This window comes from Bactrocera neohumeralis, chromosome 4 (assembly GCF_024586455.1).
Source record: "Bactrocera neohumeralis isolate Rockhampton chromosome 4, APGP_CSIRO_Bneo_wtdbg2-racon-allhic-juicebox.fasta_v2, whole genome shotgun sequence".
Lineage (NCBI taxonomy): Eukaryota > Metazoa > Arthropoda > Insecta > Diptera > Tephritidae > Bactrocera > Bactrocera neohumeralis.
The window spans coordinates 73,733,136-73,753,466 of NC_065921.1; the positions used below are offsets into that span (position 1 = coordinate 73,733,136).

The 20,331-nt window shown below is 39.3% G+C and overlaps 5 non-coding genes across 5 annotated transcripts; 4 read left to right on the plus strand and 1 right to left on the minus strand.

Moving 5' to 3' along the window:
• Nucleotides 1-3,157: 3,157 nt before the first annotated feature.
• On the minus strand, nt 3,158-3,231 carry Trnai-aau (transfer RNA isoleucine (anticodon AAU)). Its single transcript has one exon. It is a non-coding gene; the product is annotated as a tRNA-Ile (tRNA).
• A 222-nt stretch (nt 3,232-3,453) lies between these two features.
• Trnak-cuu (transfer RNA lysine (anticodon CUU)) lies at nt 3,454-3,528 on the plus strand. Its single transcript has one exon. It is a non-coding gene; the product is annotated as a tRNA-Lys (tRNA).
• Nucleotides 3,529-9,932: 6,404 nt separating this feature from the next.
• On the plus strand, nt 9,933-10,005 carry Trnak-cuu (transfer RNA lysine (anticodon CUU)). The gene has a single exon. It is a non-coding gene; the product is annotated as a tRNA-Lys (tRNA).
• A 1,189-nt stretch (nt 10,006-11,194) lies between these two features.
• On the plus strand, nt 11,195-11,267 carry Trnak-cuu (transfer RNA lysine (anticodon CUU)). The gene has a single exon. It is a non-coding gene; the product is annotated as a tRNA-Lys (tRNA).
• Nucleotides 11,268-11,930: 663 nt separating this feature from the next.
• On the plus strand, nt 11,931-12,004 carry Trnai-aau (transfer RNA isoleucine (anticodon AAU)). Its single transcript has one exon. It is a non-coding gene; the product is annotated as a tRNA-Ile (tRNA).
• The last annotated feature ends 8,327 nt before the right edge of the window (nt 12,005-20,331 follow it).

Sequence of the window (20,331 nt, forward strand, 5' to 3'; positions counted from 1 at the left end):
CACACACACAATTATATGTAAGAAAGTTATGTATTGTATATATATATATACTCATTTACATCTATGCCTTTTAATTAATAAATTAAATTGCCGGGCAAAAAATCAAATTTTTTTATTAAAAATCAAATAATCGATTTCACATCTTTATTTTGATTTGCAAATCACCAACTCATTATGGCATTTTTTATTGAACTCGAACTTTGTAAACTTGTTGCGAATGGATGTCCGTTTGATTAGGTGTGTCAATCCGTCAGTTCAAACAACCGAAGTGCGCTGAGCGCATATTCAAACACATTTACGTATGTACAAATAATATATGTGAAGTTGATTCACTTATGACACATTGCATTTCTAATTAATGGTGAATAATTATAGAGTAATTGTTTTTTCAAAAGTATTCATATATTGTATTATTTGTATTCTTGTCAGCTGAAAGCCAATCGTTTACTTATTTGAAATATTAGTATTCGGGTTAGCAGGAAAAAATGCTATAAAAAATTCCCTGAAAATTTTAGCCCTTAATATTAACATTAAGGACTGGACCAAGGCATGTACAATTTTGCCATTGAAAATACACGACAATCGTGATTTTTTATCTTTAAATTGCTATAGTTCAGAGGCATTTTATGGCATCGCTTTGACTTTAGACACATATTCCTCAGAATTGAACACTCTACAAAAGCACCCAGTGCGACAAAGTCGAAACTTACACCGGCGAGGTAGTAAGTGGCTCTAAACCTGATTTTTCCACGAAATTCGCATTTTTTTGTATATATCTCGTAAATGACAAGAGCTATATAAGAAATGTACATGACAAACTTGTAGGAAATTTTATTTTCTACAAAAAAGGTCCGAGGTCAAAATCGCTATCATTAATAGTTCTCGAGATATTCGGCTTTTTAAGAAAGGCTGTATGAATTTTCATAGATTTTTCATAACATATCATCTACGAAAATTCTATAAAGCCTTACTTGAAAAGCCGAACATATCGAGAAGTATTAATGTACTAAGTATTAAACAAGTAAGGAAGGGCTGAGTTCGGGTGTCACCAAACATTTTATACTCTCGCATGATAAAGTGATAATCGAGATTTCATTATACGTCATTTACATATTTTTCAAATACCGTATTTGTGTAAAGTTTTATTCCGCTTTCATCATTGGTTCCAAATGTATATTATACAGAGAAGGCATCAGATGGAATTCAAAATAGCGTTATATTGGAAGAAGGCGTGGTTGTGAACCGATTTCACCCATATTTCTTACATGTCATCAGGGTGTTAAGAAAATATTATATACCGAATTATATTGAAATCGGTATAGTAGTTCCTGAGATATGGTTTTTGGTCCATAAGTGGGCGACGCCACGCCCATTTTCAATTTAAAAAAAAAACCTGGGTGCAGCTTCCTTCTGCCATTTCTTCCGTAAAATTTAGTGTTTCTGACGTTTTTTGTTAGTCGGTTAACGCACTTTTAGTGATTTTCAACATAACCTTTGTATGGGAGGTGGGCGTGGTTACTATCCGATTTCTTCCATTTTTGAACTGTATATGGAAATGCCTGAAGAAAACGACTCTGTAGAGTTTGGTTGACATAGCTATAGTAGTTTCCGAGATATGTACAAAAAACTTAGTAGGGGGCGGGGCCACGCCCACTTTTCCAAAAAAAATTACGTCCAAATATGCCCCTCCTTAATGCGATTCTTTGTGCCAAATTTCACTTTAATATCTTTATTTATGGCTTAGTTATGACACTTTATAGGTTTTCGGGTTCCGCCATTTTGTGGGCGTGGCAGTAGGCCGATTTTGCCCATTTTCGAACTTAACCTTCTTATGGAGCCAAGAAATACGTATACCAAGTTTCATCAGCTTACTCAAGTTACAGCTTGTACGGACGGACAGACAGACGGACGGACGGACAGACAGACATCCGGATTTCAACTCTACTCGTCACCCTGATCACTTTGGTATATATAACCCTATATCTGACTCTTTTGGTTTTAGGACTTACAAACAACCGTTATGTGAACAAAACTATAGTACTCTCCTTAGCAACTTTGTTGCGAGAGTATAATAACATCCTAATATATGTATATATATGTATATGTGTACCACTGGGTTAAGTTCAGCCATTCGCCTCGCATAATCAACAAATACACGGCAATAAAAGCAATAAGTGATGACAATACCAACCAGAGCGAGTTAAAACTTATACTGCACATAGGGTTGAATGAAATTAATGTACAAAAACAAAAAAAGGAAAAAATGCGCAACACTAAATTACAATAGTTTTTAATCGCATTAATTTGTTTCGAATTGATTGCTCATTTGAAAATTTGCTAAGCAATAATGCAATGACATACAAATGTGATGATTATGATTATAAAGGCATTCAACTCAAAACAATATAGAACCAATTCGAAATTTTCAAAATTTCATTGTTTTCTAAAAGCAATGAAAATTTTCGTTAATCAAAATAAAAAAAAAAAAATTAAAGGAAATGACGTTAACTGCGGCTGCACCGAAGCTGTGATGCCCTTTACAAATAAAGTAGGTTTCCATACAAAGCCTTGAGTTTGATTATACGGTTTGATATCTCAGCTATAAGATATAGACATCTGACGTTGAGAATATATTCGGAGATTAAAGTCGTGTCTTTTACAAAGAAGAAATTGATTTTGATCGTTCAGTTTGTAGATAGTCATATGCTATAGTTGTCCGATCTTAACAATGTATTCAGAGATTGTAGACTTGCTTTGCAAAATAATTTAAGCCAAATTTCGTGATAATACATATGTCGTCTAATGAAAAAGTTTTCCCTACAAGCCTTGTATTTTTGCGATCAGTTTGTATGGCAGCTATATGTTTTAGTGAACTGATCTGAACAATTTCTTCGGAGGTTGTAGGGTTCGTGAAGATGTCTCATCAGATAAAAAAGTTTTCCATACAAGAACTTGATTTCGATCGTTCAGTTGGTATAACAGCTACATGCTATAGTGGTCCAACATTGTTGGTACCGAAAAAAAAGCAGCTTCTTGGAGAGAACTGAGAAACTACTAAGCGTATTACTAACTGAGATAAACCCCGTATTTGATTTGACTATGTTGAACTCATTTAAAATATTTAGTACAATCTTTGAATTAAACAAAATAGTTGACTTGGCCCATGAGGGGATCGAACCCGCGACCTTCGCGTTATTAGCACGACGCTCTAACCAACTGAGCTAATGGGCCACATAAAAGATTTGTGACAAAGGCGATACTTGACCTAGTAGCCAATACTCCACTGAATATTTTCTATTTATTAATCGTATATACTCGTGTTTGTAAGACACTCAACAAGATTCGAGCTTTGGCATGAGAGTCAACATATAAAAGCAAAATGCAAAGAGAGCAACTCTTAAGTATTCACTGTTACTAGCGACAAATGTGCTTTCTGACAGATTGTCAATAACTGGGCGGCTAGCTCAGTCGGTAGAGCATGAGACTCTTAATCTCAGGTTCGTGGGTTCTTGAGCCCCACGTTGGGCGCAAACCTATATGTATAAAAGAAAGTTGTTGTTTGTTACACCATTTATAACTGAAGAACGGCTAAACCGGTTTGGTTGAAAATTGGTGGGGAAGTAACTTAGAACTAGAACAAGGATAACTTAGGATCCTTTTATCTCTTTATGTCAAAATTTAATACAACTCATAAATACAAAAATTATATTTCAAATCATAAGCATTTGTTCGAGATTCATGTTTGTAGGAATCATTTGAATACCCGCGTAACTTTTTTAACAGATTCTTCCTCAAAAATAATACAATTGCTAAGTATTTGTAATAGTAGAAAAGAACTGCAACCAAATACGCAGTGCAAAGGATTATAACTGGCTCAGTAATCAGTCGTTGAGTATGTATTATACAACATGCATACAAAAAGACTAACGTCATAAACTTTCCAGCCGACTTTTTCGTCTTTCCACGCCTGAGAACCGGTTTATCATGTGCAGTTCACTAGAATGACAGTCGATTGAACTCCAGTGACAAATGATGGAGCTATGTTTCTATTGTCACACACCGACGCAAAAATTCGGTTTTATTACGATTAAAGAGCGCTCAAATACTTCTCAGAATCAGTTATTCGTTGTTTTTATTGGATTATGAACTTGCGAGGCACCCACTTTGCACATAGCTTTCGAATCTTTAGAGCATCATTGTCCTCGGTGCTCAATTCGCCTGTTTCCAGCTTAGCAAATATCTTTTCAACGCCCAAATTCAACAGTATATTCCCCAGAAAGCAATGCTTTATTAACACACGAAATGCTACTATATGATCCATTTTTTTGTAAAATAACACAAACTGCTTCACAAAATGCTATATCTTATTAACTAATAGTTATAATCCAACTAATAGAAATCATATAGATGGTAGTAGTAGTATTATCTATGTATCAGCCACAGTGAAGCGTGGACAGGTCCTCTAGTCTTCTTCTACTATATAAAAATAAGTCGGGTTTTCCTTCCTGACGCTATAACTCCAGAACGCATGAACCGATTTCCACGGTTTTGCATTCGTTGGAAAGGTCTCGGGCTCCGTGAGGTTTATAGCAAAGAAAATTAAGAAAAATTTCAACAGAAAAGGAAAATCTTTTTTTTTACATATAGCGCCATCTCTGATACATAGCATGTACTACAAACCAATATTTTAAGTAGATGGCGCCGGTGCGTGATACATTGTTTGACAGCTACTCATTGTTCTCTGTTCAGTTAATTTCATGTGACAAACCGGTATTGTGTTCGCTGTGAAATTGTGAAAAAAAATTTAAAAAAAAAAATAAGTTATTCGTTTCCTAACATTTCAATTGGAAACCATCAAATCAATCACGTGTATTGTGCAAATTTTTATTTAATTTCAACTGCAGGCATTTGTCTTTAAGGTGGTAAGTTGAACTGTGTAAATTATGTGGTTCGCGCATTTGAGGTTAAATTCACCACTCTGTCCATTGTCCAAAATGCCTAGAGGACGACGTGCGAAGAAAGACAAAATATAATAAGAGAAAAGCCCGATTGAGACAACGCGTGAGGACACGAAGACTGCGAACCCACTGCGAACTACAGTGATGATGAAAATTTAGATATTGGACCAATGACGACTATATGCCGATATTGCAATGCGCTAAAGTTCAAAAGAGAAACGGCTGGATTGTGCTGCGCAAGTGGAAAAGTCAAACTGGATTCATTACTTACACCACCACAGCCACTGAAACCATTGTTTGATGGAAGTGATCCCGATTCTAGCCATTTTCTTCAACACATCCTTGAATACAATAACTGCTTTCGCATGACTTCCTTTGGAGCTAATATCATTCGAGAAGGCGGCTTCATGGCGACTTTCAAGGTCGGCGATCACTCACACCAACACAATGAATTGCAACACATAAGAACTACATATACAACACACACTACACCATCACCCGATCAGAAGTTACACCGTATTCTTCAACAAATGATGGTTTGCAATTACAGATATAAGGACAAATATATCATTTGCATGGTTCAATGGTGCCAACACCAGATGAACCGCATCAATTTCTGCAAATATACATAATTCATTTCGTCGATGGTGGATCAGCTGCAATGTGTGAAGCAGATCCATTCGCAGCGACGCTGATGTACGTCAAAATGGCCAAGTATTACACTTGGAATCAATCAACAAAGAAATTCCAACGTCGCATACAAGGTACCCCAGTTCCAGATTAGCCACAGGTGTTCCAAAATCATTTGCGCATTTGAAAACTGTGAATGGTCACCAATGCCAAACATATCGAGAAGCATGTCAAATATTAGGTTTGCTGGAGAACGATTCTCAATGGGATTTAACACTTTCGGATTCAGTTGTTTCATCAAATGCGTACGAAATACGAACGCTGTTCGCAATTATAATCACCACGTGTTTTCCTTCACAACCAATTCAGTTATGGAACAAATACAAAGACGACATACTACTGTGCCCAAAAAATAAGGTGACATTTGAATTTAAACTGCGCGCGTCGAAGGATTTGGAGAATTATTTTTTTTTTAGGTTGGTAGTACTGTCAGTCACATTTCTGTCAAATTTCATGTCAAAATATTCATTAGTGTTTGAGATACGTGTCGTTTTGTGAGCTGCTAAAAGTGAGTTTTTCGTTTTTTGCGATGTCGACATTTGTTGAGCAAAGAATTTGCATTAAATTTTGTTTGCAGAATAAATTTTCTGCTGCGGATACGTTGAGAATGGTGCAGGAAGCCTTTGGTGATGAGGCTATGTCTAAAAAAAAATGTGAGAATAGTGAGTTCCAAGTCCGCAACCACCGTATTCACCTGATCTGGCGTCGTGTGACTTCTGGCTGTCACCAAGCGCAAAAGACCGCTCCGGGACACCGTTTTTATACGATAGATGGAGATTCAAGCCGCAGCGAAGAATTGCGGCGACCCTTCTAGATGGCGGTCTTACTGCACATTCTGCGCTTAAGTTGCCACTCAATTTAAACACAATTGATACTCCAACATGCAATATTTCCCGAACCAGTGCAATGGGAAAATTAATGATGCAATGCAAGCTCATTGTTTGGCATTTGTGCACAATGGTACATAAGAAATCACTTGAAGCAAATAACTTCACACTGAAGGATCTTCGGAGAAATAACAACATCTTTGGCGGCTTGATGGTATTGTTGGCAGGCGATTTCAGGCAGACGTTGCCAGTAATTCCCCGTGGAACGCCCGCAGATGAATTGAATGCTTGCCTAAAGGCATCACCTTTATGGAATAACGTAAAAACTTTATCGCTAACCACTAATATGAGAGTTCAACTTCAAAATGATCAAAGTGCAATTGTTAGCTGTTGGAAATGGAAAAGTCCCAGTTGATGCGACATCTGGATTAATTACTCTTACCAACGACTTTTGCCGATTTGTAGACTCTCAATTAGCTCTTATTGAAAATGTTTTCCTAAACATTAGTGAGAATTATCAGAATTATGCCTGCCGAAAAGAATAATGATGTACACGCACTGAATTTCACCATTCAATCAAAAATTGCTGGCGATTTGGTGACATACAAATCCGTTGATTCCATAACAAATCCCGATGATGTAGTAAATTATCCAACAGAGTTTTTGAACTCTCTGGAGTTACCAGGATTTCCACCACATAACTTGCAACTCAAAGTTGGTACAGTTATTGTGATATTGCGTAATTTGAATCCATCGCGACTTTACAACGGTACTCGACTTTCGGTAAAAAGACTTATGCCGAATTTGATTGAGGCAATCATTATTAGCGGAAAGTACGCAAGTGAAAATGTATGTATTCCTCGAATACCAATGATTCCGACTGATCTTCCGTTTGACTTCAAACGAAAGCACAATCCACGCTGTTTGCATGAAATTGCTTCCCCTTTGCTTGGACCAGCGGTTGCTAATGCAGAAAAACATAACCGAAGTTAGGTATGGGTTATCTGAGTTAGATCTTCGATATCATCGGTAGCCTTCGCCGGAACTGGATAAAGGCAGAAAGGTATATAGAACACGCGAACGCAAGTACATCCTTTTGCTAGTTCCTGAGCTGATGCACATCCTAAGTGGACTGCACCAGGTCCAGTAGAAGAAGAATCAGAGAAAGGGTGCGAGGACCTGGAAATACAATGTCGAATAAGGGGAATTAAACAGCAGGCAAAATGAGATAAAAGCGCAGACCACACCCAAGACAACACTAGATGGACAAGAAGGTGACTAGCTTAAAATGCAAAAACGAGCAAACCGAACCAGAATACGGCCAAAAGCAGCACTAATGAAACGGACAGAAGGTCGCAGTTATGCCGAGTTGCTGCAAAAAAATACGACAACACGTCATGGCGGACCAAGACAAGGTAAAAGGAAGTCCGGCAATACGGAAAACAAACTCAGACGCCCCGCTCAACGAACTGATGAAAGAAGAAAACCTGAAAACATAGCTCCAAAATGCGCTTCAGAGCAATCTACTTTGTATAGCTTTAGTAAGCGAACTAAAAACGGAAGCCGCAATAGAGATCCTAGACATCGCCTCCTTAACCACCGCAGCAGAAGTCATGACCTTCGTAAGACGGCTGCTAGTGGAAGCAGATGAAGAAATAGCTGTACTCTATATGATTTTTCAGATAATATGCCGATTATAGTAGTTAACATTCCCATCCTAAAGATTTATGGAACAATTTTCGCCTTAAATCCATATAAATCGATATATAACTTATACTTCATAATGCGAACATTGAAAATATACACACAACAAATGTCAATGTCAAATGACAAATGGTGTCAACAAGCGTTACATTAAAAACTGGCGCCACATTACATACGCGAAAGCAAGTGACTTGGAAACATTGGTTGGAATGCTCTGAGACGTTGTCAATTTTCATTTTCTAAACGAACGAAGTGCTTGTAAGCAAAGTCAAAGTGTCAGATTGTGCAGAAGGCATTACAGGAATGTGTAAGAATGCATGTTGTGTGTATTCATTTAGCAATAAATTTGATTTGTTGACATTAGTAGCCTTGAAACCTATCATAAAATTCCGCCAGCCACTGTAGGAATAACCGAAACTAACCGAAACAGACACACTGTCTCAATCTGCATTAAAAGGTACAAATCAGATTTTTTACCACTGACAGACTGAGACGAACATTCGTCTTTAAACCCAAGAAGTAAACTTAATCAGCAGTCCGAGCTATCAGCAATTCTCTCAGAACTTTCATTAAACATTTCTTTAACTTGAATATAAAAAAAACATGCTGGAGCTCACAGCCCTCCATATATTCATGAATTAGACAGCGAAGCATATCATGCTACTTACGGTGGCAGAGGGATGTGGAAAAGGAAAGGCTATATGAGTATCGTCTCAACAAATGAAGGCCTTATTTGAAGATGCACAACTGGGCTTTCTTCCAAGAGACGGCGTTACAAAAAGTGTAAACTTTCCAAAGAAGTTTAAAGTTACCCTCGGCAATAAGACGAACTGGATATAATTCCACGCTGGATCTACTGCTGAGTCGCAGCACAATTCAATTGTACACTGCAGGCTCGAAAATATCGGAGGTATTGGTGTAGGTATTGCAGGACCGCCCAACGGACGGAACCACGAGCTGTTTTCCAATCATATTTGAAGCAGAGGTCTTTGCTACAAGTTAATGTGTAGAAATTTATCTCAACCATCGCAGCGATAAGCCATACTCAGCCGTAGTGCTGTCACAAAAAGCGATTTCAGCCTTTGAAATCGAATCGCTCTTGGTTTAGGAGCGCATAAAACAGCTGAATAGTCTTTCGGTTTACAACCGTGTACACCTGATCTGCGTGCCATGCATAAAGTGGTAACCGGCAATGAGCTGGCCGACGAACTCGTTCGCCCTGCTGCGGCTTCTAGGCTGATGGAACCAAACGCCTGTATTGCGGTGTGGTTCCATACCGTTAAGGAGCTGCTCCGCTCGGAGGAAAGAGTGGACAGTGAAGACACGATTATCCTACTCAGAGACATATTCCGTCTACTAGTCGCATTCTACACTGGCATTGCTTAAGAAACTCCTCTACAACGTGAGTATGGCAACTTGATCAAACTGCCGGCTTAGCGATATGGAACTGGAAACTCTCGTGCATCTGTAGACGTAGTTTCAAGATCCGTGTACCCATATATTTGGCTACGGATCACATCAAGTTTCTGGATTTCATTCAAGTGCTGGGCTTTTGTGAAAATGTTTGTCACAGAGGAGAGGACACAATAGACTTTAGGCCTTAGGTCGCAAACCTCAACTAAATTATATCTCTATCTATCTACTTGAAAATACGCTTCTTCGGTGAATATAATGATATAATTTAAGAATAAATATTTTATCTTATAACTTTCAGCTATTTATCATTGACAAACTGAATAACGGTATTTTATCAGCCCGGCTAGCTCAGTCGGTAGAGCATGAGACTCTTAATCTCAGGGTCGTGGGTTCGAGCCCCACGTTGGGCGCAAATTAGTATTTTTATGTGATAAACAAATCACAAGTAAATCATAAAAAAAGGATCAAAAGTAATGGTGATTAATATTGCAATAGATTCTAAATATAATAAATAATTAGGGGGGTTTCACATAGTCTCATAAAGTTATAAGTTATAACGATCCGAAAACATAGCGCTCTGAGTTGTATTTGCCAAATATCTGCATAGAAAAGGGAGAAGTTGTTTAAAGACACCTCTTTTATACCCCAGGAGTATTGTTTTATGAGCCAGTCGTTCTTCCTTTTCGCTGTTTGGCGCCAATTGGCTGTTCCAAGTGTAGACGGTCTCTCTCCACCTGGTCTCTTTAACGGAATGGAGGTCTTGATCTTCTTCTGCTTCCCCCGGCGAGTACTGCATCGAGTACTTTCAGAGCTTGAGTTTTTTCATCCATACGAACATCATGGCCTAGTCAACGAAGTCGCTGTCTCTTGATTCACTGAACTATGTATGTCAATGTCGTCGCATAACTCATACAGCTCTTCGTTCCATCGAATGCGATATTTAGCGTTGCCAATGCGCAAAGGACCATAAATTTTCCGCAGAACTTTTCCACACCATATAGCAGAACGCGAATAATGAGGGACTTATAGCGCGGTTGACGAACTAATGTAATTTTCTGTCAAATGAACTGCATTCCAAGTAGTGAAACTGTCGAAATAAAGGTGTAGGGTCTATATTTCATACTAATAATGCCGGATTAGTAGACAAATAGCGACCCTTTTTGATTGCATGAAGTGAAGAAAACTTTTTCCCTACTTACACTTTCAATAAAAAGGAACATATCTCTTTCTTTTTTTCTCCGCTAACTGCAGCTGGCTCAAGTCCAAAAATGGATTTTCATTGCATTTAGTACAGGGTTATACCAAGCTTCTTCACTTGCCGTACAAATGCCAATATAAATTTTCTTATACAATAAAAGCTCTGTTAAACGAACAACTCTATTAAGAGAAAGGCTGGTCCTGCCAGTGTCCACTTATGGCAAATTTCACTGTACAGGTAATAGTAGAATTGAAGCTGAAAAGTCCTCCCTCGCTACACTAATTATATTCACTCGTATCACAATGAGCTCTATTTTTATCAAAGTGACTCATTTTGAGTAGTTTTATACTGTAATCATGTTTACGGAAACAAATGGAACTTTGGCTGCCATACTCACAACAGCCCGGCTAGCTCAGTCGGTAGAGCATGAGACTCTTAATCTCAGGGTCGTGGGTTCGAGCCCCACGTTGGGCGCAATTAAATATTTTTATCCCTTTTAGGAGTAATTTTAACACATTGCATTAATGTGAGTCCTAAAAATAGTAAGGCTATTCGGTACCTCGGTTATGGCTGCTTGATGAATGCCTGGAATATCAACGTAAAATGCCACTTTCAATTTGGTTTTCAGTTTTGGAAATATAAAATAGTCCAATGGTTATAAATCAAGCGAATACGGAGGGTGGTGGTGGAGAAGAGAAATTTGTTTTTTCATCAACAACTTTTTCACTTCATTGCCCTTATGTAATCGATATATGGAGCAAAACGCATACAGACCTTTCTTTTGCCCAAGTTTTTGGTTAAAATTTTCTAGCTGGTGTTTTTACTCTTACTTAATCGCTCAGCTAACTTTTCCGTAGAAAAAATTTGCATGGATTACAGTAATTCTACGGACTTATTACATCAATTTAGCAGCCGAGTTGGCGAGTTGGCTTTGGCGCGTCATTTAGTAATCAGCATACGCTTTTTTCATCAATTCGAATAAAATTTATAATTAATGCAAAGGGGAATTACATTAACCCTCACGTCCTAGTGCTTCCTACAATATACTTAAATTAAAAGCCTATTTTTGTGATATAAACTATTTTCAAACATTGTAGCGCTCAGTCAAGTGCGATAATTGTCCTATAAAAGCGCACTGGCCCATTAGCTCAGTTGGTTAGAGCGTCGTGCTAATAACGCGAAGGTCGCGGGTTCGATCCCCTCATGGGCCATGTTAAGTTTTTTTTTTATTTATTTATTATATAATTTTTAATACTTTTTCTATATACTAAATCGGGGATTTAAATATTGGGCTACTTATCCAGGAAGGCTTCGACTTTGGTTTGGAGAAAAACAGGCTTCTTGTGATACCTGTCGGACTGCGCGCGAAGAAATCAAAACATTCCAAGGTACTACCCAACAAAAACGATTCTATCTAATATCCGCAAATATAAAATAATTATTGGAAGCTTTAGATATTAGTAAAAATAAATTGGGACCACTACAGAGAGTTGGAGCCAGCGATAGAGCCGTAAAAATTTAAGCGAAGAAGAAGAATTTCGTAAAAAAAAAACAAAGAAACGAGTTTTGTGTTACTGCGGAGTTCAACCGGGTTGCTGCCTTTAATGTAACAGTAGATTTATGCCTCCTTTTGTGAAGTGACTATCTTTGAGCTCACTAACCGTGCATTCATTGCTAGTTAAGGTATGCCTAACCTTAACTTACTTTACTACCGCTCCAACGCCAGTCAGGTCTAAGTAACCGGAACGGACCTGTATTTTTATCCCGCCAAGGACTGTCAACTCGGCTTCATTCCTCGAAATTACTTTAAGAATGTTTTCTTCCGCTACAACAGCAACAACATTTACTTTGGATTAATACATTCTATGACTGCCAGATCACAATGAAATTGCGGTTAACAGCAGAGCTGACGAGCTAAGAAATTAATATAATAGGAACGCGTCGAGGCACTAGACTCTTCTTGTATTTTACTACTGGATACATGCGCTTCGAGGGAGCTTAACTAGCATTGGCGAATTAGTTAGTGAGTTTAAAGAGTTTGCCGCCTTCAGTACGATTAGGTTTTCCTTAGTTTAGGAGTTTTTCCACCATACCGCTGAGAATTTCATCAACTGCCATTAAACCAGCGCTGGGCTACTAGTAAAAGAGTTTAAAGAGCTCTTCGGTCGGTAGGCTTTCCCTAGTTGTAGCGCTTCTAACTGGTCTTTGCTCCAAAGGTGTTCTTGTGTTAAGAGTGTGTATTTCTTGGGCACAGTACTGGAAACTATCTGGATGAAGTTAAGGTAGAAATAACTCAACACTTTCTTCTTCATTGTTCGGCCGTCGCGAGATTAAGACAGAAGCAACTTATGGGGAATTGACTCCAAAACCATGGAGCTCACACTTTTAGACATAATGAGCTGGTGGGAAAAGAAATAAAACCTCTAAGCTGATTTATATAAACCTCAAGTGGTTTTGTCGACTTTCATATATGATCTGATTACGGGAGTTTTATTTTATGGCTTCACAAAGAACAGCATTTAAATAGTGTGATCCAAAGCTTGAGGTAATGACTGAACTTAATCAATAGCAATCTGATATTCAGTTCAACTCATTCCACGGGTTGCCTTAAGCATTTTATCTTGGACTAGTTTGAATGCCTATACGGTTCACTTGAAGATCGGTTCGTATATAAAATAAATTTCGGCTCGAAAGAATTCAAAAAATTTGTTATGCTTAGTTGGTACTCACTCACCATTAATAAATCAGACTACATTCTCCCAAAGCTGGACTTCAATAGACACTTCCAGGTGAGGATACCATCTAGACGAGAATGGAGAAGAGATTCAATAGAAGAGGAGAATACTATCTCAGTCTATACCGACGGGTCCAAAATGGACTGCGGAGTAGGCACGGGGGTATTCTCCGCTGATCTTGGCATATCTCTTTCTATACGTCTACAAAACTCGGCTAGCATCTTCCAAGCAGAAGTATTAGGCATAGAAAAAGCCTGCGAAGCTCTATTAGAAAACCGCGTGAATATAAATAAAGCAACTATATTTACGGATAGCCAGGCGGCGCTCCTGGCCTTGTCTTCACCCATGACAAACTCCAGCATAGTACACAACTGCAAGAGAGCACTAAGCTCAATAAAAGACAAGCTCCAACTAAACTTGATCTGGGTTCCCGGCCACAGGAACATTTTCGGTAACGAAAAAGCAACGAACGAAACGAGTTGGCAAAGGCAGGAGCTTTCCTCAACGAATCCGAGGCGGAGATAATACCAAGTCCGCTAGGATCAATCAAAGGAGAGATCAATAGACAATTTCAACAAGTTGCAAATAATAGGTGGAAGAACATTACAAAATGCGTCATAACTAAACAATTATGGCCAACATATGACAGGAAAAGAACCAACGACTTATTAAATAGGTCAAGGAAAAGTATTTACAGAGTAACAGCTACCACAACAGGGCACTGGCCATTTGGGGAACACGCATCCGGGGTATGCCCTACAACGACATCTGCCCTGGCTGCGGAGTAGCAGGAAACAAGGAAATAATCTTCCACTTTCTCTGCGAACACTTGGAATCCATCTAACACCAAACCTTGAGTGGATTTCCACTAAAAGCATATAGGACATAAGTAGTTTCATCGAAACCTCAAAATGGTTTGAAAGAGAAGGTGAAACGTAATAGCAAATACAGGAGGTTCTACGAACAGTGCATCAAAATGGCACATCAAGTGCTAATTGAGCCCGATAGGGCTGCACTCCTACCTACCTACCTATGTACCTGGTACTCACTCGGAAGCACAAGCAGTCGAATTATTGGCAGCATTTGAGTCACAGCTGTGATCAGGCATTCCTTCGACATCTGAGATAGTATTAGCTAATTCAAATGAATGTCTCTTGGTTACCTAGAAGATACTTGGTGTAAGACCAGAGGTCGTGAGCTACTTGAGCCATAAGTAAAGGAATCGTTTCTGGCCACTCTCAAGTGAACGGCGCTCAGAGACTTTCCACAGTTGGGTGAAATTTTACACATGGCTTTAACCTCCAAAACTAATACGGCGGTGTAAACTGACGTTAAGCAATATCAAAGGCTCCGTCAAAATCGGAAAGCGCCTCTCCGAGCCGTTCGATACCAAACGATATTAGAAAGAATATATATAGTATTTTACTTACCTATCGGTGCGTCTAAAACTTTGAATCTTCGCAGTACACCTTAAAAGAGGTGGCACTCGTAATATCGCACGTTAAAGCTTCTCTGTGAAAATGCGCTCATATTTTTATTGCACAACTTTTGAAAATTATGATTGAGAAATTAATGTTCTTTGCTTATTGCTTTGCTTTATTACACTTTTGTTGTTGCGTTTTCTTATTTTCCTCTACAAACTTCACGCGTCAACAATGTCATTTTGATTTTTTAATCATATGCATTTTGCAACTTTATATGAGCTCAACACATGCGCACTGCAATTAAATGCCTTTTTCTTTTTTCTTTTGCTTTTTGTATATATTTTCGCACATACTTATTTACATTTTTCACACAAAACCTGTATTACTAGACACGGTTCTCCAAAAAATGCTCACTGGTGTATGACTGCCTTGTTGCAAGTGTAGTTGCAATCAAATTGCAGCCACCACAAGCACTTTCTTGCCTTTGCGAGGCAATTTTATTGCGAACTTTTTCACTTTGCGGTTGCCAATTCACACATTTCGCGCTGGCAAATTGCATTTATCATAGATTTTCAAAACACCGGCGGCCACAAAAATGCACTGTGAGCGTTTAAGGGCCAAGAATTGCACATCTCATCCACATACATACATATACATATGTACCGTATGTATGCAATATCTATATATAAAACGACTTGAATGAAGTTCTTTATCTACCGTCTTCTGTGGCCACTATGGAGCTGTAAGAGAAGAGAAGAATAAAGTGATTAAATTATAGGTAGAAAAGTAAAAATAATTATTTAAGGAAGAAATTTAAGATAGACTAACTGTTTTTATAACCTGATTACCCGGATGTCAAGAATGCGTTCAATACGACAAAATGTGCACACCTAATCGAAGCTCTGGATCAAATATAATACGTGGCCCTGAATACCTTATAAATATTATAACGAGTTATTTTAAAAACATGAGGCTGATTTTTGATACGGACGAAGGCACTAAAAGCTAAACTATCTCCAGTGGAGGACCCCAAAGCTTAGTATTAGGCGCACTTATGAAATCTCATGTATGACGGTGTACTAAGAAGACAGCAAACAATAGACTAAACAGGACGATCTCATGCTGGTAGCAGTGGCTAAACAGTTAAGAAATAAATCCAATGAGCGCTTAAATGGTCTACGCCAATGGTTCTCTGCTGTGAGTCTGGAAATGGCGGAGTACAAAACAGAAGCTTTACTCATAAGTACCAGGAAAGTGAAAGACCGAGTAGAGATTACTTCACAGCCGTTGCTCAAGTATCTGCGAGTAGATAGATATATAATTGAGGAATACTCCGCGACCTTAGGTCTATTAGGTCTGCGAGTAATATTGGATACCAAATCTAAACTTAAGGAACACCTGGCGTAAACTTCTGGTAAAGCAATCAAAATTTATAATGCTCTACCGAGAATGATGACCAAACAAATAATTGCAGTGCATAGGTTTTCTGCAGGGTAATAAGTGCTTTCCGGACTATATCAACCGCTGCTGCTGAAGTATTAGTCAGTATGCCATCCATTAACATCCAGAGAGATGAACTCGAGCTATTATGTCAGCTATAAGCGCCTAAAACAGTATCGACAAAGACAGAGGAGAGGAATAAAAGCACCAAAATGTGGCAGCAGCGGTGGCATACAAAGAGTGGTAGACCCACAGACTTGTACTGGACATTCAGTCATGGACGGACAGACGATAGGATCTGGATTTCCAACTGACCTAAATACTTAGTGGCATCATGGGTTCTTTAGAAGCTACATTTGCAGATTCCATAATGACATTAGTCTGAACTGTCCGACGTCTACAGAGTATATAGAAGACTCTAAACGTGTATTATTTTGTTGCCCTCGCTTCTCAAATACAAGGGAAAAACTAAAAACGACACTCGTTGGTAGCTTTACAGTCGATAATTTAACACTGATGTGTCAGTCGACTGAGAAATCGAAAGCCGTTAGCAAAGCGTTCGCATTCATTAAGACAAAACTGTGACTTTTCAACAGAAAAGACGTTCGTCAGTCTGCACAATAGAGGAGCCTTAAATAACACGTTCCTCCCACGAAGTATTACTTAACCGGCGGTTCCATGGCGGAGTTTTGAGTTCTTGAGAGGTCCGCACTCTGGCTTTCGATGCTTTCCGCTTCTATAAAAAAGCGTCTTACTCTGAAAAATTGGTTGATAGACACCTCTAAGCAAAACTCTTCAAGTATGAGTTCACAATTGTAAAAATTACCAACAAAAGCTACCTCGTTTCATAGATTTTGTGGTGGAGTGTGAAACCTAACCGTTTAAAAAATATTAAGCGTTGAAGTGTGACTATTTTAAGGCAAGAAGATATCCGTAAACCGACTCATTTTCAATCGGGGAAATGTTGCCCTGCCTAGCAAGCTCATCGGCTTTGCTGTTTCGGGCGATTCCACTGCAACCGGACACCCTTTTAAGTCTATTACGAAAGAAGCTTGATGCCTTTGCTAATGAAACTCATGCACTCCTTGACTCGTTTTGAGCGCACAGTCAGCGAGCTCTAAACTAGCATAGCCGCTCGGTTAACGGTGTGGATGCCCATTTCTCTGAAGGATGCTGTACATCTAATGTTACCCAGATGACTGCTACTTCTGTTTGAAGTTGTTTCGAATTCTGAAAGGTGAATTGATGGAGAGCTAACGACAGAAAACATCCGCGAAAAAGCTCACTGCACCCCTACTGTAATGACTTTGCGCCGCCGTGCAGGAGTGTGAGGCGAGAAGGGACACCAGGATAAGGAATGCAATTGAAATAGTGTAGAATTTCAGTGTGCCCCTGCTCGGGGTCTCTTATATACCCAGCTTCGCTAAGTATAATAGCAGCCTTCGCCGCCAAGCACCTACCAGCTATGTCTGCAGGTGCAACGTGTAGAATGGCTTCGATTGACATTATAGAGGTGGTTCTCAGTGCATCACAAATGGCGATAAGGGCCGCACTTCGAATACACTCCAGCTTAGCTAGAGTGATTTTTCTGGAACCCTCCACCAGAAATCGACTCCATAAAACATTTTTGGTGAGAAGCTTTACCTGTTTCCAATTGCTTTCTTATAACTGTGTAAGGTGACCGATGCTTTCTTCACTCTCTTCCTATCAAGTCACACCAAGCATTTCCCAACATCCAACGGTTAAAGAATAGAGTCTTCGAACAATGGGAGAGTATCATAAGGCGGTTTGAATCTCCTAGTAAATGAAACTATCTCAGTTTTATTTGGATTTATGGCTAATCCGTTTCTCTCTGTTCACTTTGTAATCACACTTAAATAAACTTGGAATAGATCGTAAACTGTGTTCAGGAATTTTCGTTTCTCCGGAAGAGTTACAAGTTCTATCCCAGAGTTTCTCAAGTTCCTTTAAAAGGTCGTTCATCACTAGGATCCAGTGCAAAGAGGATCGAATCTTTTCGAAGTTGTCGTAGGTATCTACGAAGTGTAGTTTAATTTAAACGATTTTTGGTCTATGAAGTGACCAGTTATGGATAGTTCCAACGTACCCCAGACTTAACTTCTGATTAGCTAGATGAATTCCTAAAAAATTAATATAAAGTGAAGCATTCAGACACATATTTATACCTACTATATAATACGCAATGGTGTTGCCGACATAGTAAAGACCAAGAAACGAAGAGCAACGATTCAATAGAACGCAGAAAATAAAAGCGAAAAAGCACGACCGAATGCGAAATCGCAGACACATAAATGCAATTGCACATTTATTGCACACAACCAGACTACAATAACTCCAAGGCGATTTGCTGCCTTTTACTCTTTGCCTTAGCCTGCTCTTGACTTCACTGCCTGCAACCCTGCGATTTTTTATGGACTTTTGCTTTTGCCATTTTTACTCGTGTTTTTTTATTGTCTCTGGCTGCGAGCAAACACACAGTTGCATTCGTACACACCACACGCTCCGTGGCGCTGCACAGAGACCACAGAGAACCGCCGCAACAGAAGTCGTGTGGCGTAGGTTAGGGATCTTGCAATGGGGAGGCTTTTGCGTCACAGACCCAGCCACCAGCTACAACACACAGTCAGTCCAACTACCAGCGCGTAGCTAGTGACGAGGCATACTTGCAATATTGGTGCGGTAGGACATGTAGTCGCCGAGGTGCAGTGCCACTCACGAGGGCGCTGAGCATGTGAATGCAACAACTGAGCGCCGACCAGCAGATTAGCTGTGAGCTGTGTTAATTGTGAAACACGAGAATGCACTCAGCCGCTCGAAATTGACGTGTCGCAGAGAGCAAGCAAGCTGTTTGCCAGAGCGCCGGCTCAGCGTAGGGTAGTTAGCTTGCGGCGCTACAGAATTGCATTTGCACGGAAGAAAACAATAGCAAGAAAAGCCATAAAACGCCTATAGATACGTACAAAAAAAAGCAATCACTGAGTTAAAGCGTGCGGCAGAGAGAGAGCTTGCGCACACATGCACCAAGCTGATAAGTGCATCGAGCGCGCAGACGATGCGAGTTTGGCAAAGAGGAGGCAGTGTGCTCAAAAAAAGTTGTTGTCGTTGGCGGGCGCACGGCTGCAGGGGAAGTTGGCTGCAATTGCCAGTTTGCGGAAGCGGGAAGCATTTGAGAGGGTCAGTGATGCACCAGTGATGATGTACATATATATATACATATGCACGCATGTGTGTGTGTGCTTATGTAAATGCATGCGCAAACATGCAAAAGTATGCTGACGATGTGATGTCAAGAGCAAAGACGCAATGAAAATGAAAATGAAAGGAGATGCTGCGACAACACTTCCACACACAGACCGACGATTCGTGGCCCGTCGTCTGCAGGCTGTGTTGGAAGTGAAAATGGCAATAAAAGAGATCGAATCGTAGATTGCTGTGTGGTGTAGAGTGGCAAGAGTGTATGGGCAATAGGCGGGAATTGTGGTAAGTACATACATTTGTATGTATGTATGTGATGGTGTATGAATAGGTGCATTTACATATAAATTTTCATGTGAAACATGTTATCGTTGCTTTGTTGCTGAAAATAGAATATTGTTTACTTATTAAAAAGGCTGCATGTATGCAGGTACTATATGTGTATTTCCATATATACATACATGTTTGTATGTTTGATTATGCTATAGTGATTTTAAAGCCTCAGAGAATAATATATACCGAATTTCGTAAAGATAACTTGTCTAACAAAAACGTTTTTCATGCAAAGTCTTACATTTGTTAGACCAGTTTGTATGACAGCTATATGCTATAGTGATCCGATCTGAACAATATGCTCGGGAATTGTAGCACTATCGTGAACAATAATTCGTGCCAAATTTCGTAAAGATAACTTGTAAAATAAACACGTTTTCCATACAAGGA